Source organism: Acartia tonsa, chromosome 3, assembly GCF_053477335.1.
Source record: "Acartia tonsa isolate MP-2025a chromosome 3, ASM5347733v1, whole genome shotgun sequence".
In the NCBI taxonomy this organism is placed as follows: domain Eukaryota; kingdom Metazoa; phylum Arthropoda; class Copepoda; order Calanoida; family Acartiidae; genus Acartia; species Acartia tonsa.
Window position 1 is genome coordinate 7,021,793 of NC_137262.1, and position 6,304 is coordinate 7,028,096.

The window sequence follows — 6,304 nt, forward strand, 5'->3', positions numbered from 1 at the left end:
TTTTGACAAATGTTTACAAACAATTTGCTGTCTCATCTTGGCAGATTATTATTTTAACATTTTTCCCCTACTGCTTTCTATTTCATCAAATTACTTTCATAAGAATAAAACTTACTTTTGAGATTTTTCTGCTTTTTTATTGCATTGTTAGATATTTACAAACACAGACTTTAATAGACAATTCCTGTACTGTTTGGTTACAAGCTCCTGTTAAAGCTGCCTCCAAAGGAAAAATCGAATGAAATATTGTATAACTAAGCATCTTGAACAACTTACTCTGACCCATTCCCAGCTTAACATTTGTATAACAAACTATTGCACAATAACAGGGAAAAAGTGAGTAGGAAAAACAAAAAATTATTTACATCACAATTTTAATGTAAAATTACGATACACCCGATTAATACCTAATTGGGGTGGATGAAAACCTATAGCTGAATTTTGTCATAGTCTGCACCATTTTGTGTGCCAAGGCATATTTAACATCTTTTAAAATGCGATATGTTTCTATATTAATAATACTCACTTATAATTATCTAAACATTAGCTGGTTATTGATTAAATTTTCAGAAAGAACGTGTCCTAACTTTTAAGATTTTGTTTAACCCATTCATGACGACCTCCAAAATTAAAAGGTTTGATAAACCGGGGTTCAACAAAATTTATGTTTTCAATAATTAATCAACAGAATTAAAAAAAAATAAGATGTCAAATTAAAGATCTTACTATTTTTGTTCATAATAGCAATTTTCTTCTTTTTTGTTTCGTTTTAATACCTTAAAACCAACTTAATTTTTAAAAAAACTTATATCACTTGAAAAATAAGAGGTCTACAACAAAAAAACGATTGCATATCGAAAATCTATGGATCATTTTACATCTACTATCTACTAAAAGCACCGACTAGCTATTTTTTTTTTAAATCAAAAAAGTTAGGACATGTTCTTTAGGATTTTTAGTACTTTTTTATTACTTTATCTGTGAGGATAATACAAATTAGTTTTTCTGGGTTAACCTTTGTCCCGCAATCTCTTGTTATACGATTAAAAAGAGTGCAAAAAATAAATAGAAAACTTTTACCTCCACTTTTAGAGGACACTATGCGAGTTTTTTTTGTTTAGTTTCAAGCGAAGGTTATATTTTATGGCAAATAATTTTAAAATATATCCCAAACCAGTTTTGTTCTGACAAATGATCAAAATTTATGTCAATATTAATAAGAATTGCTGAATCACGGACTCTTTAAATAGTTTAAATAACAAAATAACACCTTCTTCATACATAGAAGCAGGACTCGGCTGCAAATGGACGACAAATTTTTTTTATAATCGGCTGTTTCTGAAAAAATAACAAACTTGAGATTTTGAAGCACCACATTTGTCATAGATTTAAATCTGAATTTAAAGAATAACTACAATCCTCATTTTCTAATTATTACTGTAACGCATAGGAAATAGCATTACCATAATTAAAAGCGAAGCTTTTCTAAAATTAGGGTAGGTCCGTCTGTCCGTCCGTTCGTCCGTCCGTCCGAGATAGATATCTTTAATTCGTTAATTTAGGCATGTTAGAATTTTCCTATCGATTTCAAACTTTGCATGATGATTCCTGTAGTAGTTAGGTACGATTTAGAAAGCGTAGCACCTCTATAATCATTACCAGAATGTCCATACGTCCATTTTAAACATGTTGATTTTTCTACTTTTTTAACAACAAATTTTTAAGTGATCTAATTATCCGTTTGATCTGATTTTTGGTATATTGATTCCTGGGACAACAAAGAACAACATTAAAAGCGAAGCAACTCTATAATCCGAAGTCCTAAAAATGTAAGTATGTCCATAAACATTATTCTGTATCAAGCAGTTTTTCAACAAATTTACTTACAATTTTGCTTTAACTCTTATACTTTTTATACTTTTATATTCTGATTATTCAGTGCAGACACTATACAAGTGTTAGTGTCCGTTTGTCCTATGGTTTCAGTGCTTTGCTTTTATGGATGTTGTCATCCTTGTTTTTTCAGTTTTAACTCTCATTTTGCGCAAAAAAGCGCAACAATATGAATTGCTAAAAATAACAGTTGCAAACGTGGTATATTTTTTATCATAATTTGTTAATAAGTAGAGTTTCCTTTTATTATCTAATCTTTGTTTTGTGTTGATAAAATAAAAGTGCATCCTATCCTATTACACTCGAATATTATATAATTATTAATAATTCTTTTACATAAAAGTAGTAAGATTTTTATGTCTGTAGTTCTTCAATAATAATTCGATATCTATGATAACACCTAACTGATACCCGCGACCGTGGCTCAACACATAGCGCATCCGCTCGTCGTCGGGAAGGTGATAGGTTCGAATCTCGGTCCGACACCGCGTCATAACTTAAGACGTTAAAAATGGTTCCCACTATGTCAGATGCGCGACTTAAATAGTTAGAGTGGGGAGAATGCCTTGGCCCAAAACAGGCGCAACTCGCTACCATGCACAGTTGGGGCTTCTCAGACAAAGGTCGTGCATCTCAGAGAGTTGGTTGTCTGATGGATGATTGGACGCTTTACACCGCAATCATAAGTATTGTATGTATGTTCCAAGGTGCGTGGAGATAGGTCTAGTACCCGAAGCGACACCTAGCCCTCTAGAGTCTTAACTCTTAACACCTAACTGATTGAGGTCTCTATTCTATGTCAGCTTCACCAAGGTCACTGGATAGTTTCAAAATTTTAGATTTTAGTCTTGGAATGGTTTTATGAGGGACATAACAGCAAGAAGCATACATAAAATATGTCTTCAAAAAAATAGAATAAGAAATTGATATATCTAAGAATATTTTATTTAAAAATATCGGCCCAGCCCTTAGGTGTTGTAGGGATTCAGCTACATTTTGTTTTGATTTGAAAAAATAGATAATTGCACATGCACATATTCCCTGGCGATTTTCATTCATTTTAAGGGAAAGTAATATCCTTATCTTAGAGGAGCTGCAATCAAAAAAAACCTTACATAAAGGAAAAGTATAATATTCTGTATTTAAGTTAAAATAGTAGATAATTTCGCCTCTAGTAATACTAATGTAAGATCAAAAGAAGAGAAATGATTTATGAGAAAGACAGAGAACTAAATTTTAAATTCTACGATTTAATTAAACGTAAGAAATGAATACGGGATCGTTAGCAGACGTGAATATTTTAGTAGCGTAGCTAATATATAATTAGTAGTTCTACGTAAGTTTGTCTGAACGTCGAGATTCAAATTCGGGACCTATGCTGTATCACAGTATCTAAAATTTCCAAACACTGACAATAAGTTTTGTTGTTCCATTTGAAGGTTTGAATGTAATAAACTTTTTTCTTAGAAAAAAGATAACCATGGTATAAATAAATACAGATATAATAAATACGAACTACGAATATACTGTAGTTATAGAGAAGCAGCTACTATTTAAATTGAGCAATATGCGGTTGAAAATACGTTAAATTTATATAAATGAATGATGAAACGAATAGGATAAAATTAGTAGATTTCAATTTAATTACTCATTTCATTAATAACATCTTTTTCGTTTGAATTATAATTAATTGGTTGACGCACCAAAATATCTATAGTATAGATGTATATACAGACAACTACCTCCCTTTGTTTTTCAAAGACCTCTTTCGTTTGCTTCTAAATTATTTTCTGCTACTTGGCTGTGTTAATATAAGCGACACTATTGATTGATTTTCAATGACCCAATAGAAAGGTTGCACAAGGTGATTGCGATGGGTAGATACAGTTATTTAACCCTTTCTCCCTCTAGTGTTTAACTCTAATGACGCACCCACATTCTCTGCAAATTGTGTAATGATCAATCCAGCCATTTACAAGATCTTTTGGGACAAACAAACAGACACAAATATCTTATTATTTTAATGAAAACAATTATAAATATTTCAGATGCTTTGATTAGGCCAAGCTGCAATTATTTAATATGTCGCTAATTATGTGTAGTCTAATATTGAGTCAGTAGTATTATCGTTGAAAAAAGACTCTAAAATTTAATTTAGGCTATTTACCCTAACCGTACTTATCGTACACCTTTGGCTTTATTTACAGGATAAAAGTGTTTCTTTTTGTACAAATTTCCTAATATTTTCTTTAATTCAAAATTATAAAAGTTGGCTAAAATATTGAAAGACATATAGTGCAAATATATAAAACAAGAACAACGTCCATAGAGCAAAGCTTAAATATCAGATATTACAAATAATTATAAGCAAACTTAGAAAATATAGAAACAAAATTTCGATGTTTAAAACAATTTTTTGGGACTGATTATGAATTGCTTTTTTTAAAGTTAAATAAATCTATAGATTGACTGTTACAAGCCAAAAGTGATAACAAAAATTCGAACGAAAACATTTAAAAAGAAAAAAGAAAAGCTTCGCTCTAAAAAAGATTATTTTTTAATATCTAATAGAATCCATTACAAGTTTGTGAATGAAATATCAGTTTTCTATATCGAGTCTTAGCAGCAGATACTTTTCAAGTTAAGTTAAACAGAACTTATAATTCATAGAAAGCGAAGCTAAAGTAACAACTAAATATTATTTAATCCTATTATATAAAGTAGAAAGTTTTTGTATGTAGCTTAAGATTTCGAGAACTACTGGAGTTTTGCATTTTATGGGAGCTATTTATAGGTTCCTGGATGGTTTTAGGCTATTTAATTCTAATATCTAAGTTTGGATTAAGGCTATTTTCCTACTCTCCTTACTTCCGAAGGAAATAGTAAAGGACTGGGGTCGAAGCCACTTGTATTATTCAGAGCAGATTAGATATCGTTTTTGAACATAATGATCTTTTAAAGTATTTTTTTAAATGACGGTCAAATATTTACGATTAACGGCTAAGCCCCCTAGAGTTCTCTGAGGCACTTTAGTGAATGTAAAGGGGGGGGGGGGGAAGTAGCACCTCTGTTAAAATTTTAGTTTTAGAAAGAAAAAGGAAATAAAAAATTGGTTGAGTATGGTGTAATCCTCATCAAGCCTAGACGTCCATTTAAATTTTACCCCTACCCCCATTTAGGAGGGGGTATTAACCCCCCCCCCCCCTAAACAATTTTTTTTTGGGGGGGGGGTAAATACCCCCCCTAAAATAAAAAATCTTTAACATAAAAAATTTTTGCGCGCTTCGTGCGCATTTTTAATACTAAATATTTAAGAAAATTTAAATTACCCCCCTTAAAATTTTTTACCCCCCCCCCCATAAAAAAAGCTTGGACGTCTATGGCTGCAAGCTTCACTTTAATAGAAAACCATATCGGTTTAGCAGATAGCGAGATCCTTTGTTACACAACACAAATAAAGACAGATTAAATTACATAAAAAATTTAGAAATTGACGTGTAGACTTTAATCGTATAGAATCTCTACAGAACTAAGATTTCTACTTCTTTTTGCCTCAAATGGTCGGTGTCATTTTGAAATAGTATGATTAATTGAAAGTTACACTGTAATACATTTTATTTCCTAAATATATACTTCACATATATCAAAATTACCTAAAATATCCTGAAAAAGTAAAGAAACAACGTCTTTTGTAACGTGTCATCATGTATGTGTACTATGTAGTGTATATTCTTTAGTAGCGAAGCTGCATGATTCTTTTTGGGTTTGAACGTCCTACTAGCACCCAAAAGGTTTAATCAACCTATTTTTGTGTTATTTAGATTTTTTTTGGGGGGGGGGGTGTCCCAGTGTCCCACTCCTTAAGAAAATAGAATAAAACCATCCCAGGCCAAGAAGGTATATTCCCTGAAGAGTAGAGCCCAATCGGTTTAGTGTTTACTGAGATCTTAAGCTTCAGACAGACGGACAGACAGACAGATTGTACTACTTTGTATTATAGATATTTATTTGTATTTTTTAGTCTACGTTTTACATGCTATTTTTTTTATTTTTAAAAGAAGATCCAATTAAGTTATCCACCTCGCCCTTAACAGAATGACTCTTTTCATTCTCTTGTATTACACCCTCCTAGGTAAATGGTCAAAATTTCCGGTCAAGCTTCGCGCATTCCCTGGCAAAATATTTTAAACTTTAAGTACGGACTTTAGTTCTGCAATAATAAAAATATTGTCAATTTAGATATTTTTATTCATCTTCGCCTTTTTAAAGATTGTTATACTTGTTTATATCTAGTTTTTTTTGTGTAATGTTATTAATTTAGCAAATTATGATATGTATGGTCGCTAATAAGCTATGCCAACATACACAAAAATCCGAATATACATATAAAATATAGGTAAGTAAAACAAAG